At 44.5% G+C, this 16,409-nt stretch overlaps 1 protein-coding gene across 1 annotated transcript in view; it reads left to right on the top strand.

The window, feature by feature from the left end:
* The window catches only part of XXYLT1 (xyloside xylosyltransferase 1), a 337,823-nt gene that overhangs the window by 281,011 nt on the left and 40,403 nt on the right, over positions 1-16,409 (top strand). The window lies entirely within an intron of this gene.

The raw sequence follows: 16,409 nt of genomic DNA, 5'->3' as shown, positions 1-16,409 counted from the left end.
TCCATCAATAATTCAGTATCAGAGAGAGATGTTCTCTGGCTGACCCATTTTTACCATGATGAGAATACGTGTGATGAGAACTTGAGCAAACCACGATTATGAGGAAGTAATGTTTACAGTTCCACAGGCAGGAAACTCGTGGTTAGTTGACAACAGATGTAAGGAAACTAGCATGTAAAATTCATGGCTCCTTGCAATGTCTCCAGGAAACTGTGGTCAGCCAGTGGTCAACTGGCAAAATGTGCAGGAAATGTGCAGGAAGCTACTGGTGCCCACAGCAGCTTGTGGTCAAGTTACATGAACATGACTCAGCTGTCACATGCTGGTCACCAATTCACCACTCAGTGCACATGACGTACAAAGTTTTGCTATAAAAAGACAGGACTCGCTTAATGAGATGGGGACATTTCCAGGACGCTCAAGTGGACGCACTGTTCCTGTGATGCAGGTGTTGTTTCCTTCTCACTTCTCATTGAGTCCCTCTGATAAGAAAGGCTTGCTACAACATAACGGTAATGTTGATGCATATTTCTGTTATTGTATAAGATTCTATGACTATAAAGTAGTGCTAATTCCTATGTACCATTGATTATTTATGTGCTATTAAAATAAATAATATCTTGCTATAAAGAATCTTAGTATTCGTGCCTGATTAGGATATCAGTGAGCGTGTCGTACGTATGGGCTTTCAGCCCCTTTTTAGTAGAACTTCGCAAAACACATGTGCCGCTAATTGGAGATGTCACAGTTGTTCCACAGACTAGCATAACTGTTCAATATGGCCGCCATCATGCATGGTGATCATGTTCATCTTATGCAGAACATGCTCGAGGCTAGCATGTAACATGTCTGGTGGGATGCTGTGCAGTTCCATAATGATGAGGTCTTTGCGGTCAGCCAGGGTGTTGACATTTCCCCGATAAACATGCTCTTTAAAGTGTCCCCACAACCAGAAATCACAAGAATTGAGATCGGACGAACGTGGTAGCCATGCGTTAGGGAAGGAGTGGCCCCAAGGCCTCTCATCGGGAAAATGTGCACACAGAACGTTCTTCACATGATTTGTGATGTGAGGAGGTGCTCCATCATACATGTGTGGTGCCCCTGAGTGTCAGGTGCCACATGGTACTACATCCAACCCTGGATTCCTGGAAGACCAGTGCTGTTAAAACACCACAAACACACACATCCACGCCCTTTTCTCCAGACTGGGTGACAAGCTAGAGATGGAACTGAAGGATGGCCACCTATTGGTTGGGACTCATCCAATCCACTAGTTAGAAACCTGGGAGAAGGGGCTAGTCAGTGGAGTGGACGAACATCTTGTCAGATAGTGAAAAAGTAAGACAGAAAGTCAGTCAGAAGTCAGTACATAGACAAAGTGTATAGTGACTACTGAGTAAAATGGAGTACAGTCGCTGGGAGAGTAAGTGTCAGTACTCATGAGACTGAGCACCGGCGGAGCACAGGGCCCTAGTTCAGGAGGACGCTACAAGCTGACCTGATAAATACCTGCCCGTGAGGGGACCATCAAGGACCTCACAGACGTTGGTGTCCGGGGCACAGCAGCAAAGAGGGAACCTTTGAACAGGGACAGAGGTCCGACCCAAGAGAGGTTCAAGCTGCCTGCCATAGAGGCCAAGACAGTGACAACAAGAAGGGACCCCCAAAATGCTCCAGGCCACGGGGACCCACCAACTACAGACGGGTGCAAGGAAGTAGAGCTCACCAGGTTGTTACACCGGCACTGGAACAAAGGGAATACCGGATTGATAAAGACCAGCACCAGCCAGGTTGCAGCAACTCCAAACCAGTGAGTAAAGCACAAGTTAAACCGCAGCCCTGGTGTTGTCTGAATTCTTCCTGCACCTCTGCATCAGTATACTACTACTACCATCATCCTCCCCTGGGGCCTAGCTCTACTTGCGGAGAGCCATCACATCTACGCTGCCTAATACCACCAGCCCCAGCAGTGAGAGACTTTGCAGCGGCGGCTTTTTCCATATAGCTGCATACCACAAGTGACGTCACGAAAAACACTTAGTTTATTTTCCCCTTGTATAAAATCCCCTTTCAAGCGACCCACAGGGTCACGGAACCGAGCAACGGCCACCCAGTGAGATATCCCAGCAATATACGGCCCGGAACCAAGTACCCCAAAGCCCTGGGGTGAGTCACATGAAAGTGGTTGTCTGAAGACACTGCTGCTGGTGGAGTTTCTGAACGACCATTGTTTCAAGTATTGTCTGGTATCTCGTTGCTGTCACAGAACAGGTAGCAACCCCAGTTGGCCTCATTTCTTCGTCAAAGAATGGTCCGAGGATGAATGATGAGGTGAAGCCACACCAAATGGTTACCTTTGGCGAATGCAGTGCAACCCCCTTGATAGCATGTGGACATTCGGTTGCCCATATGCTGGTTTGTGTGTTCACCATTCCATTCAGGTAAAAATGCACTTCATCGACCCACAGAACATTCCATGGCCAATTGCCATCCACTTCCACTCTCGCCAGAAACATGAATGCTAATGTGTATTTGTCTATTCTTCTTTGCAAAGTAACTCTAGCTCCGTAAGATTGGATGGAGAGCTGCTGTGAACAGGAATTTTCAAGTTTGGCCACAGATTCTCAATGAGATTTAGGTCTGGACTTTGATTGGGCCATTCAAATACATGAACGTACTTTGATCTAAACCATCTATTGTATGTTTAGAGTCATTGTCATACTGGAAGGTGAACCTATACCCCAGAATCAAGTCCTTTGCAGCTTATAACAGGTTTTCCTTCAGGATTGCCCAGTATTTAGTTCCATCCATCTTTCCATCAATTCTGACCAGCTTCCCTGTCCCCGCTGAAGAAAAGCCTCCCCTCATCATGATGCTGCCAGCACCATGTTTAATGGTAAGGATGGTGTTTTCAGTGTGATGTGCAGTTACTTTCACCCTTACATAGCGTTTTGTATTTAGCCCAAAAAGTTTTACTTTGGTCACATCTGACCAGTGCACATTCTTCCACATCCTTGTTGTGTCCTCTACATGGCTTTTTGAAAACGTCCTTTGACTTGCTTTCAAAATTGTCTTTCTTCTTGCCAGTTATCCATAAAGGCCAGAATTTTGGAGTGTACAGCTAATAATTCTGTGTAATCCTTTGAACAGAATCTCTCACCTTAGCTGTGGATCTAGTCCGCTTCTCTTGAGTATCGTGATCCTCAATGTGAATGTTAGTTTAGGTGGACAGCCATGTCTTGGTAGGTTTGTAGTTCTGCCATAACCTTTACATTTTTGGATGATAGATTGAATCCTACTCTGTGAGGTGTTAAGAGCTTGGGCTACTTTTTTTTTGTAGCCTAACCCTACTTTTCTCTTCGAAAGAACTTTGTCCCTGACCTGTCTGGTGTGTTCCTTAGTTTTATGGTGCTTGTTTTGATCCCTAATGTTCTGAAACAAACTTCTGAAGCCTTCACAGAACAGTTGTAGTCATGCTGAGGAAAAATTACACACAGGTGTACTCAATTTACTGATTAGGTGACTTCTGGAGGCAATTGGTCACTCATGATTTTATTTAGGCGCATCAGACCACAGTAGGCTGAATACAAATGCACGTCAAAATTTTCAAATTTTATATTTTAAAAATATTTAAAAAACCATATATCATTTCCTTTACACTTCACTGATACTGCTGTGTCTTGGTATATTACATAAAATGGCAATAAAATACATTTGTGGGTGTAAAGTGAAAAATGTGGAAACGTTTACTGGGTATGAATACTTTTTGAAGGCACTTTAAATGTATAATAAATGCAAGTAATATATATATATATATAAAAAAAAATGTTGCAGTAACACAAAAACAAGTGAATTATTTTCTAAAAATCTTCGTATTCATTAGTATAAGCTAAAGTACAGCACTTCAAATTTAAAATCTAGAGCAACTTTCTTTAGGCATTGTTTTTTGTTTGTAGATATGCGTTTACAGTGCTGAAGACTCAAAGGGGATCAGTCACCCCATTTGAATTATCTAACCTATTAATATGAGCATACAAGTAATAAATAGAATGCTGAAAATAATCATACATTTATGTCTCATATCAGGTGCATTCTTGTGGAAAAATAATCTTTTGTCTCCCTATGAAAAAGAGGTTTTCCAGGTTGTGGGGCAGATGCTGTCTGGAAGATAGCGCTGCTTCTTGGTTCATTAGCGTAGCGCTTGCCTCCCATCAGCGTCATAGTATCCCTGTGACATCTAGTTGTGTTCCTGAAATCCTGCGCCTGTGCACCACAATTGCCGACATTCCACTGTAGTGTTCCACCCTTGTATGAACATTAGGTTCATGCTTTTTCAGCGCAGGTGCCATATCACTGGTCCGGACTGTACAGCGATTATGCAGAAGAAACATATGCCAATGCCCATAGAAGAGCCAAAGACAACAGTGGCACTGACTGACAGTTGGATCTGTACTGAACCAATGCTGAGCCAGCGATTGGTCAGTACCAAGGCGTTGGTTACAGCCGCCGCTTGCTATGTACTAAACAGGGACTGAAACTCCACCAGCCTTGCCCCTATGACTGAAAACCTGAGGCTGCCAGGATGAAGGTAATTTCGTCCCAGCAGCGGAGCTCTGTGCAGCGTCTGCATAGCATCAGAACACTATTAACCTGCAGATTATCCCAATGTATGCATGTTATTAGCATTTTTATATGACAGGTGCCTTTTAAAGGGAACCTGCCTTGTGTAAAAATGCAGTTAAAGAAGTTATCCACTATCTAAATAATTTCATTTTTTTATTAATAAATTGTGCTATTATGTGCCACTACAGACATCCATACTCTAATTATAGTAATATAATATATAGTAATATAAACCTTTTATCATGCCAATATCATTACTTGGTATCTGACAGTTGCAGCTCGCTCTGATGTGTACATGTGATGCCCTGGAGCCGCCAGGTGGTCACTGAGAAACACTACACCCCACACAACACCACCTACACCAGGTACCCTCTGCCATAAAACCCTAGCCACCCCCCTCAGGGTAGGAAGGAAACACCAGTGGGCGGGACCAGGCGGATTGGGAGCGCCCACCTAGGAGTCTTGCGGATCCGGGGGAGGGAACCAGTCAGTTGAAGCTGGAGTTCAAGTTGAGGAGTGAGAGTCAAAGTCGAGTTTAAGTGGCAGTGCGAGTTTAAGTCTGAGCCTAGTGAAGGGTAGCTAGGGTAGTGGCCCTGGTCTACTGGCTAGGTGGCAAGCAGTGAACCGTGTCCAAAGGCGACAGGAGTCCGGTCGCGGGAAATCCCAAAGTGGACCGAGACAGGGTTGGAGCCCGCCGGTACCGACAGCAGAGATCCGGTCCGTAAACCATGCACAGGCGGGGTACCTGGACCCTAGCCCCTTCTCTAATTAACCAGGCTGGGAGCAAGGTTCCAGACGTTGTTCCAGAGTGTTAGCCCAAATAGAGCGAAACGGCAGCCCACCGAGGGGGATAGGGTATCCTGAACAACCCACTGAGATCCCAAGGGTCAGTTTTCACGGGCACATCTCCCAACCAAAACCAAACCGGGAGTGGACTTCCCCGTTCCATACGAAATTGTCCAAAACAGCAAGAAAGTACAAAGTGCCGGAGGAAGGGACATTAGTACACCAGCCGGGTGTGGGGACCGTATACCACCTGGAGCGGCAGCCGGCCACTGACACCTTGGTTTACCAGCAGACTTGTGTGCAATCATTTAATCGTGAGTACACTAACACCCTTCAGTCTGGCCCAGTGCACCACCATCAGCAGCTATCACCTCCCGTGTTCTGGACACTGAGCCCCGGGGCATCCACCCCTACCCACGGAGGAGTTAACATCCAGCTGCCATTCCATCACCCCCGGGTGCTCCCCAACAGCAGTGGTGGTACTCCACTTTATCGCACACCGTGGGTGGCGTCACGAACTATCTACAACAATCCCCTATACATGTTACAACCCCTTTTTATTTGAGTGTCCGCACGACCCCCGGAGGCCCCTCGAGCCACTGCAGATCCGGATCCGAGCAGCCCGGCTGCTGACGTGCGGGCGGCACATACATTGATAACCTCCTCCCCCCAGGTTTACTTTGCTCTCTATTACTACAAGTTCCATCATGCATTGCAGTAGCCTGTGAGAAAGAACTTGGTACGCCCCCTCCATTCTACACCCAAACACCTCCCTCTCTCCTCTGTTCACCCTCAGCAGCTTCATATTGCCATAGAAACAGTCCTGATAAAGATATTGGGAGATATCAAGTGTCAGAGCGGCCCAGGGTAGGTACCTGTCCATGTCGATAGCAGACGGGGTTGGCCTCAGCTGTTACTACTGAATGAAACTGTCAGCTCTGCTGATGTGAGGTAGTGAGGAAGACTAATTGTGTCTTCAGGACACATGATCAGGCAGCTGTCATTTATTCCAAAACGTCCACACCAATAATCAGGTGCCCAGTGAAAACTTCCTTTCACTATCTCTGATTTATGTGTCAGAAAAGGAAGTATCGGACATAACGGAGGAAGAAGAATCTGCATAACAATGCAGTAATATGTCATCCCTGCTGAGATGTGCTCATAGAAGCTATACATCCAATACAAGTATATTACCTTCGGCCTGGAACAGCTCATAGAGTCCCACGGCTTCTAGTATCATCTCTATGCCAATGACACACAGATCTACCTCTCTGGACCTGACATTACCTCTATACTAACCAAAATTCCACAATGTCTGTCTGCTATTTCATCCTTCTCTGCGCGATTCCTAAAACTTAACATGGACAAAACAGATCTCATTGTCTTTCCTCCTCCTCACTCATCTCCTCCAACAAGCCTTTCCATCAAACTCGATGGTTGCTTACTCTCCCCAGTCTCACAAGCTCGTTGCCTTGGAGTGACCCTCGACTCTGCTCTATCCTTCAAGCCACACATCCAAGCCCTCTTCAACTCATGCCGATTACAACTCAAAAACATCTCCCGGATCCGTGCTTTCCTTAACCAAGAATCAGCAAAAACATTAGTGCATGCCCTCATCATCTCCCGCCTCGACTACTGCAACCTCCTGCTCTCTGGTCTCCCTTCCAACACTCTTGCACCCCTCCAATCTATCCTAAACTCTGCGGCCTGCTTAATCCACCTCTCCCCTCGCTACTGCCCAGCCTCGCCACTCTGCCAATCCCTTCACTGGCTTCCCATCACCCAACGACTCCAGTTCAAAACATTAGCCATGACATACAAAGCCATGCACAACCTGTCTCCTCCCTACATCTGTGACCTAGTCTCCCGGTACTTACCTGCACGCAACCTCAGATCCTCACAAGATCTCCTTCTCTGCTCTTCTCTTATCTCCTCTTCCCACAATCGCGTACAAGATTTCTCCCGTGCATCCCCCATACTCTGGAACGCTCTACCTCAGCACATCAGACTCTCCCCTACCGTGGAAAGCTTCAAGAGGAACCTCAAGACCCAACTCTTCCAACAAGCCTACAACCTACAATAGCCCTCAGTCCAGTAGACCACTGCGCAACCAGCTCTGTCCTCACCTATCGTACCATCACCCATTCCCTGTAGACTGTGAGCCCTCGCGGGCAGGGTCCTCTCTCCTCCTATACCAGTCTGTTTTGTACTGTTAATGATTGTTGTACGTATACCCTCTTTTACTTGTAAAGCGCCATGGAATAAATGGCGCTATAATAATAAATAATAATTACAAAAGATATGGGATTAATTGCATGTTATTAATGTTTGAAACCTGTCCAGTACTGCACATTGAATTCTGCTAATGGGAGGAAAAGAATGTTAATCCTTCCAGCCACTCTGGTTTCAGTCACGGGGTTGGCACCGGCGTGGGTTCAGTTACTACGCTTTGAATGGAGAGCAGCGACTGTAAGTGCACCCCCCACACTGACAGCTGTTCAACATTAGAACCTGCTGTCAGTCAGTGCAGTGCAGGGGACGCGTTTACAGCAGGCGCTCTCCATACACAGAGTGGTGACTGAACCCGCACCAGCGACACCCCCTGACTGCAACCTGAACTCTGCCGCAAGGATAAAAATTATTTTCCTCCCGGAAGCAGAGCTTAAAGGGAACCTGTCACCAGTTTCAGCCTATAAGCTGTGGCCACCACGAGTGAGTTCTTATATACAGCATTCTAACATGCTGTATATAAGAGCCCAGGCCGCTGTATAGAACATAAAAATCACTTTATAATACTTACCTAACGCTCGCGCTGTGGTGGAGTTGAGTCAGATGGGCGTCTCCGTTGTCCGGTGCCGGCGCTGCCTCTTTCGGCCATCTTGGTCTTCCTTCTTCTGTAGCTGGGGTGCATGACATGTCTACGTCATCAACAGTGGCCGGCATTGAGGTTCAGCGCAGTCGCACTATGATCTGCCCTCAGCAGGGCAGATCAAAGTATTGTAGTGCACCTGTGCGGGACCGGCGAGTGTGTATGACGTAGAATGCGTCATGCACACAGACTTCACAAGGAGGACGAAGATGGCTGAAAGAGGAGGCGCTGGCACTGGACAACGTAGACACCCATATAACCTAACTCCACCGCAGCGACCGTTAGGTAAGTATTCTAAAGTGTGTTTTATGTTCTACACAGCGGCCTGGGCTCTTATATGCAGCAAGTTAGAATGCTGTACATAAGAGCCCACTGGTGGTGGCCGCAGCTTCTAGGTAGAAAAACCTGGTGACAGGTTCCCTTTAATGTGTTGGTTCCGGCAAGGTTTCAAATGCGATTAACCTGCAGATTAAACCCATATCTGCAGGTTAATACCATTTTTATATGACACAGATTCCCCTTAAGAAGAAAATAAGAAGAGAAATATTGTCAGATTCCAATTCTCATTTTTCACAGGCCATTAAAAAATGGAAGTTTAGTAAAATCTGTAAAGAATCCTACATTTTTATTTTAAATTTAAAAAAGCCTCGATTTTTATGCAAAAAATAAGATGAAGATTCATGCATTTACATTATTGCTCTGCATAATACTCCTATTATTTTGAAAAATGAATCTACCTCTGGGTGAATTGCATCTGCAGGAGTTAATCTGAATTGAGAAATAAGCTGTTTATTCCAGAATGATAACATTTTCCCCATTTTTAGAAGGACAGAATGTATTTGATGTCTTTTGCTTAGTGGTTTACGTTTTCATTGTGTTCTTTGGCGTGACCTAGATATTACATGATGGAAGTAAATACTGTTCTCTGCTTCTGTAGTAGATGGAATAAAGCAATCTCTCCCTATTCCAGGTGGTTTAGTGAACACAAACAGCCTGCTAAGTTGCTTTGTATTAGGCCTTACATACACGGCACGCACAGCAATATGGCTATGAAGGATTTTCTTCATCATATCAAAATATGAAACCTGTTTTTACTTTGTATTAGGGTATATGGGCAGACGTGAGGCACAAAACACTTTAATACAAGTCAAAACTTTAGAAGACTTAGGCGGGCTTTGCACGCTGCGACATCGGTAACAATGTGTTACCGACGCTGCAGCGTTAGTCCCCGCCCCCGTCGCAGGTGCGATTATTTTGTGATTGCTGCCATAGCGAAGATTATCGCTACGGCAGCTTCACATGCACTCACCTGCCCTGCGACGTCGCTCGGGCCGGCGAACCGCCTCCTTCCTATGGTGGCGGGTCGTACGGCGTCACAATGACGTCACACGGCAGGCGGCGAATAGAAGCGGAGGGGCGGAGATGAGCAGGACGTAAACATCCCGCCCACCTCCTTCCTTCGGCAGAGCCGGCGTGAGACGCGGTGACGCAGGTAGATGTTCCTCGCTCCTGCGGCTTCTCACACAGCGATGTGTGCTGCCGCAGGAACGAGGAACTACATCGTACCTATCACTGCTGCCAAATAATGGAAATGTCGGACCCTACACCGATGATACGATTACGACGCTTTTGCGCTCGTTAATTGTATCAAAAAGGATTTGCACACTACGATATCGACTGTGACGCCGGATGTGCGTCACTTTCGATTTGACCCAACCGATATCGCACCTGCGATGTCGTAGTGTGCAAAGCCCGCCTTAAAGTTAGTGTGTTATAAACTGACCTATTCTTTAAATAATTTTTTTACCAAATGTTTTTAAAAAAATTACATATATCACAGTTTGTATTTAAAAGGCAAAATTAGTACATTTGCAATTTTCATACTACCCTGTGGAGCTATTTTAGACTCCTAATTCCTGTCCTTTCAGAGTTTTCAGCAGGTTCCTTATTATCACACATGCAGGATCATAATGACAGGTGTATACACAGCTGATAAGAGGATCCTCCAATCACAATAGGCAATGTCACAGCTGACCCCTCTCCCCCTCCCTTCACAATGACCTTTGTACAAATTCATTAGATACTTCAATAGGGTCGGAGTCTGTTCATTGCTACTTATGTACAGTGCCTTATGAAAGTATTCACCCCTCTAGACATTTTTTGGTATTATTTTTGAGGGTTTGTATCATTTCATGTAAAGAACATGCCTACAGCTTTCAACATTTGGTTTTTATTTTATTGAGAAGCAAACAACAAATAGAACAAAACAACTGACAACAGTGTGCATAACTATTCATCCCCCTAATGTCAGTACTTTTTAGAGCCTCCTTTTTCTGTAGTTACAGCTGCAAGTAGCTTTGGATAAGTCTCTGAGCCTTCCACGTCTTGCCACTTGGATTTTTGCCCATTCGGCAAAGAAAAACTGTTCTAGCTCCTTCAAGTTAAATGGTTTCCTCTGGTGAACAGCAATCTTCAAGTCTGATTACAGATTCTCAATTGGATTAAGGTCTGGGCTATGACTAGACCACTTCAATACATTTACACATTTCCCCTTAAACCACTCGAGTGTTGCTTTAGCAGTATGCATTGGCTCATTGTCTTGTTGGAATGTGAACTTCCCTATCCCAGTCTCAAATCTCTGTCAGACAGAAACAGGTGTTGCTCAAGAATTTCTCATTATTTTACACCATCCATCTTCCCCTCGATTCAGACCAATTTCCCCAGTCTTTGCTGATGAACAACATCCCCACATCATGGTGTTGCCACCACCATGTTTCCCTGTAGGGATGGTGTCATTGGGTTGATGAGCTCTGTTGGTTTGGCGCCAGGTATAGCATTTACCTTGGTGGACAAAAAGTTCAATTTTGGTCTTATTTGACCACAGCACCTTTCTCCATACATTTGGGGAGTTTCCCACATGTCTTTTGGCAAAATCAAAATAAGCCTTCCAATCCAGCTGTAAGTAAAGGCTTTTTTTGGGGCACTCTTGCATAAAGTCCAGTTCTTTGGAGTGTATGGCTTATTGTGGGTGTATGGAAAGATACTCCAGTCTCTGCTTGGGAACCCTGCAGGTCCTTCAGGATTACTTTTTGGTTTCTGTGCTGCCTATGTGATTAATGCCCTCCTTGTCTGGGCTGAAAGTTTTGGTAGGCGGCAGGTTTGTGGTGATACCGTATTCTTTACATTTGATGATAGTGGATTTGATCATGCTCCGGGATATCATCAGAGATTGGGATATTTTTTTAGAACCCAACCCTGACTTGTACTTCTCAACAACTTTGTCTCTGAGTTGTTTGGCGATCTCCTTTAGTCTTTATGGTGTTTGGTTAGTGGTGCCTCTTGTATAATGGTGTTGCAGCCTCTTTGGCCTTTCAGAAAAGTGTATATATACTGACAGAGCATGGGATGCTTTTTATTTTTGTATTTTTCTCCCCTTCTTCCATGAGCCATAACTCTATAACTTTATTTTTCCCGTCAATATTGCCATATGAGGGCTTGCTTTTTTGCTGAACCAGTTGTACTTTAAAGTGACTCCATTCATTCTGCTACATATTGTACTGGACAACGGGAAAAAAAATTCCAAGTTCGGTGAAATTACAAATGAGGTGCAGGATTGTTTTTTGAGTTTATTTACCATGTTCACTATGTGGTAAAACTTACATGGGAATATGATTCCCAGGGCAGTATGAAGTTGTAGATACCAAACATGTATGGTTTTACTTTTATCGAAGTGGTGAAAAAAACCCCTGAAATTTCGGGAAAAAAAAATTGCTTTTGTCGCCATTTTCTGTCATCCATAGCTTTCTTATTTTTTGGGATTTGGGGCTGTGTGAGGGCTTTTTTTTTGCGTCTTTTAGCTGAAGTTTTTATTTATACCATTATTGGGTAGATGTGATGTTTTGATTCCCTGTTATTGCAATGTCGTGGCAACTAAAAAAGTAATTCTGGCGTTTTGATTTTTTTTTTCTCAAGTTACTTACTTTTACTGATCAGATCAATTGATTTTATATTTTGATAGATCTGGCATTTCTGAACACTGTGATACCAAATATCTGTATTTTTTTCTTTTAATTTCAGTGGGGCAAATGGGGGGGTATTAGAACTTTTTTTAATTGTTTTTGTTTTTTTTTTTACATTTTTGTTTTGTTGACGGTACTAGTCCCCATAGGGGACTTTATTATTGCGATCGATTCTGCTGATCATCCTTCTTATAAGCAGAAATACTTATACAAGGTGATTTCCTGCTGGGCAGGACGCATCGCTGTGTTTGACACCTACCAACGACCTCCTAACACGGTCCCAATGCCCGCCGAGATCGTTATAGATGTCACTGAGTGTTACTGCGTCGTTGGTAAAGTCTGACTGTGTGACATCTCACCATCGACCTCCCAGCGACTTACCAGCAATCCTTATCAGGTCGTATCGTTTTCGGAATCGCTGGTAAGTCGTTATGTGTGACTGGGCCTTTACCTCCATACATAGACAGATAAAGAATCCACCTGTGCTTCCTTATGTCCACCATCCCACACCCCGGGGTTGGGATATGTGAGAAAGCCAGTCCCATCAATCTCTGACAGGTCATAAACCCTCTCAGTACTATACATACTGGAGCTAGCTTCTAGGCTTACATCACAGAGGATAACTACCTCTGTAATACATATCGATTCTCCATAATGTTTCTGGCAGCCATCATATTCTCCCTCTGTCCAAAGCTGGTGGGCTTGGTACCTTCCACCATTAAGCATTGCACCTTTGATGGTGCATCCACATTGCCATGTAGTTTCTCGGGCTTATTCTCTACATAGACATTAAAGTCCTGAAGTAATTCTTGCAAGAAGACCGTTTCCTACTCAGATACATTATTGGGTGTTGTTTGCAATTCAATTCAGTTTGATGACGCTACGGTAGTAGCCCATGATGTCATGGGACGCCCTAATTTGTTTCTTTAAGAGCGGTTGTGGCCAGTTCTGGATGGAGTCCACCTTTATTCACTTGGGCCCTGCCCATGATATAATCTAAGTATCTGGCTTCTTCCATCCCGTTTGGCACATTTATTCATGTTGATGGAAAGCCCCAACTTACTTAAGGGATCAAATATCGCCTAGACCATGCCCAGATGACTTCCAGAATGAAAACAGATATTCAAGTTACTGATATAGGAGATGACAGATGGTGCTTTTAAAATTATATGGAGGGGGAGTAGCGGGGCGGAGCTAGAGGCAGATACAGACATACCGCTGCAAATAATGACATGACAATTACAGTTCTTCATTGATCTTCAGCAAACACTAACTGTCCTCTCCAGTTTCCGTTATCAGAAAATATGTCTTCACCCAGGACAGATTTTGCTTGTAAATTGAACATTTTGATCATTTCAGGAAAATAAAGCAGCAGATTTCTTTAATTGGAAAATATTAACATTTTTAATTTTTTTTTTTCTGCACCAATGATTAAAGGAAGAAAGAAAAATGAAAACGGCAGTTACATTTTAAGCCTCCTACACTGCTGTTTCGGTTTTAGTTAATAATGTTGAGCAAGTGTACCCTCAAGAATTGATGCTGATTGAAGGGTGGTAACCTCTAATACTGATTTGATTTAGATTTCTCTTTCCTGCATTTACTTTGCACTTTAATTGCAAAAAATAAACTATTCCATACCTTCCACCGATGAGACAGACGGGACGTCCGGCATATTCATACTGTGCAGAGCAGTCATTGAACTGTAGTATCATGGAAGCAACATTTTGGATAACCAGTTCCTCTTTGAAGATAATGTATTATTGACTAATAGATTGTGTAATTATATTGATAGAACATTCTTTATTTCTCCCTATTCTTTTTTTTTTCTGGTTTTCCAATGGTTAAAATAATACAATATATTTCTATATGTGTAGCATTTGACAAATGAGAACATACAGCAGCACGTGCTAGGCCCAACTCTTCATGTCATTGCTTAAGAAGGTTGTGTTCAACTTCCTTTTTTTAATATCCCCTATTGTGTCAAATGTTTTTTTTTCCCTAATCCTTGGAATCCCACAAATAAAACAGCAACCGTGTGATTATATTGGCCAGAAGTCAATAGTCTTTGCAGGTGGTGTTACTACATCCAAGGTCAAATATGGATCAAGTCACATAAGCTTAACGAAATATCCTTTGTATGCTATGTCCTATTTTCCCTATGAAATGAAAGTCTGGTGCATCCCAAGTACTGATTAACTGGATAGGAAAATATGTTTAGCAATATTAACCTCTAACTTTTTTTTTTCTCCTTTTACAATCCATAAGCCTTGGTCACATTGCTTTATACGGAATCTGTGTGTGTGTGTTTAATCAACAGAAGATTATCATCATCTGACTAGAAGTCTTGCGCTTGCTGGTCCAACTATGTACCTAGCACTGATTTAGCAGCTCTTTGGCAATATATATTGTACAGAGAAAGATGTGGTTTGGGCGAGACTTCATAGTCCTAGCTTTGCTAAATCTGCAGCAGAGAAAAATTCTGTCACTGTGCACAAAGTAAACTAAGTGATACATTGTTGGAATCAGGCTATCAGCCCCTGCCCCATTCTGCATTCTGATTACATAGCAAAGACCTCCTGACTGATTCCTTTTAATAGAACCAAATTTTTCAAATCTGACATCACTTTGTCTGGAAAGTTTCAGTGTATCCCAGTGATTTAGGCCTAAAACACACTTCCGCATAAAAAACGTCCGTGTGACACGGTCCGTTTTTCGGGTTCGTGTTCCGTTTTTTTGGGGCGTTTCTCCGGTACGTATGGCATCTGTGTGGTGGCGTATGCGAGCCGTGTGTACGTGTATAATGCCCGTGTATGTGTACGTGGAATGTCCGTGTGCAATGTCCGTTTGTGTGTTGCACAATGTCGTTGATACTTGTCGGCTGACAGCAGACAGAGTTGCGCGATGAGAATGAACTCGGGTGAACTTCACCCGACTTCATTGTCATGCCGCGGCTCTGTCTGTGTGCCGCGTACTGATTAGCGGTCACCTGTGAAGGATTCACCAGTGACCGCTAATCCCCCGAGTGACTGAAGTGAGCAGCCCTCTCTCATACTTTCCGCTCCCCGATCACCAGCGCGGCGAGGAACAGCTGTGCAGAGAATACGCGGCAACAATTACTTTGAATATGCCGGCCGCTCATTAATCAATCTCATATTCCCTGCTTTCCCCACCCACAGACGCCTGTGATTGGTTGCAGTCAGACACGCCCCCCACGCTGAGTGACAGCAGTCTCACTGCCCCCAATCACAGCAGCCGGTGGGCATGTCTATACTGTGCAGTAAAATAAATAAATAAATAAAAATTAAATCTTCCGGAGCTGCAGAAGACACCGCCGCTCCTGTCAGCTCCACGCAGCAACTGAGGTGAGTAGCGCGATCAGCTGAGCTGTCACTGAAGTTACTCGCGGCCAACGCTGATCGCGCTATTCCCTTCATTAGCTCTGTGGAGCTGACAGGAGCGGCGGTGTATTCTGCAGCTCCGGTCACCTTCATGCAGCTGAGCTGGATGCGACGCTGGACCATCCTGGATTACGCCGGACATGGAGGGCTTTTTCGGGCTTATAAAATTGGTGAACAAGGCAATTTGTTAGTGGTTTTTTTTCTAATAAAGGATTGTTCGGGTGTGTGTGTTTATTTACTGTAATTTACAGATTCATCATGGAAGGTATCTCGGGGAGACGCCTGACATGATTAATCTAGGACTTATTGGCAGCTATGGGCTGCCAATAACTCCTTATTACCCCGATTTGCCAACGCACCAGGGCAAATCGGGAAGAGCCGGGTACAGTCCCAGAACTGTCGCATATAATGTATGCGGCAATTCTGGGCGGCTGCTCACTGATATTGTTAGGCTGGGGGGCTCCCCATAACGTGGGGCTCCCCATCCTGAGAATAGCAGCCTTCAGCCGTATGGCTTTATCTGGCTGGTATTAAAATAGGGGGGACCGCACGCCGTTTTTTTAAAATTATTTATTTATTTTACTGCACAGTATGGACATGCCCACCGGCTGCTGTGATTGGGTGCAGTGAGACAGCTGTCACTCAGCATGGGGGGCGTGTCTGACTGCAACCAATCACAGGCGTCTGTGGGTGGGGAAAGCAGGGAATACG

The sequence above is a fragment of the Anomaloglossus baeobatrachus genome, chromosome 3, assembly GCF_048569485.1.
Source record: "Anomaloglossus baeobatrachus isolate aAnoBae1 chromosome 3, aAnoBae1.hap1, whole genome shotgun sequence".
In the NCBI taxonomy this organism is placed as follows: Eukaryota; Metazoa; Chordata; class Amphibia; order Anura; family Aromobatidae; genus Anomaloglossus; species Anomaloglossus baeobatrachus.
This window is presented reverse-complemented; position numbering and strand designations above follow the sequence as displayed.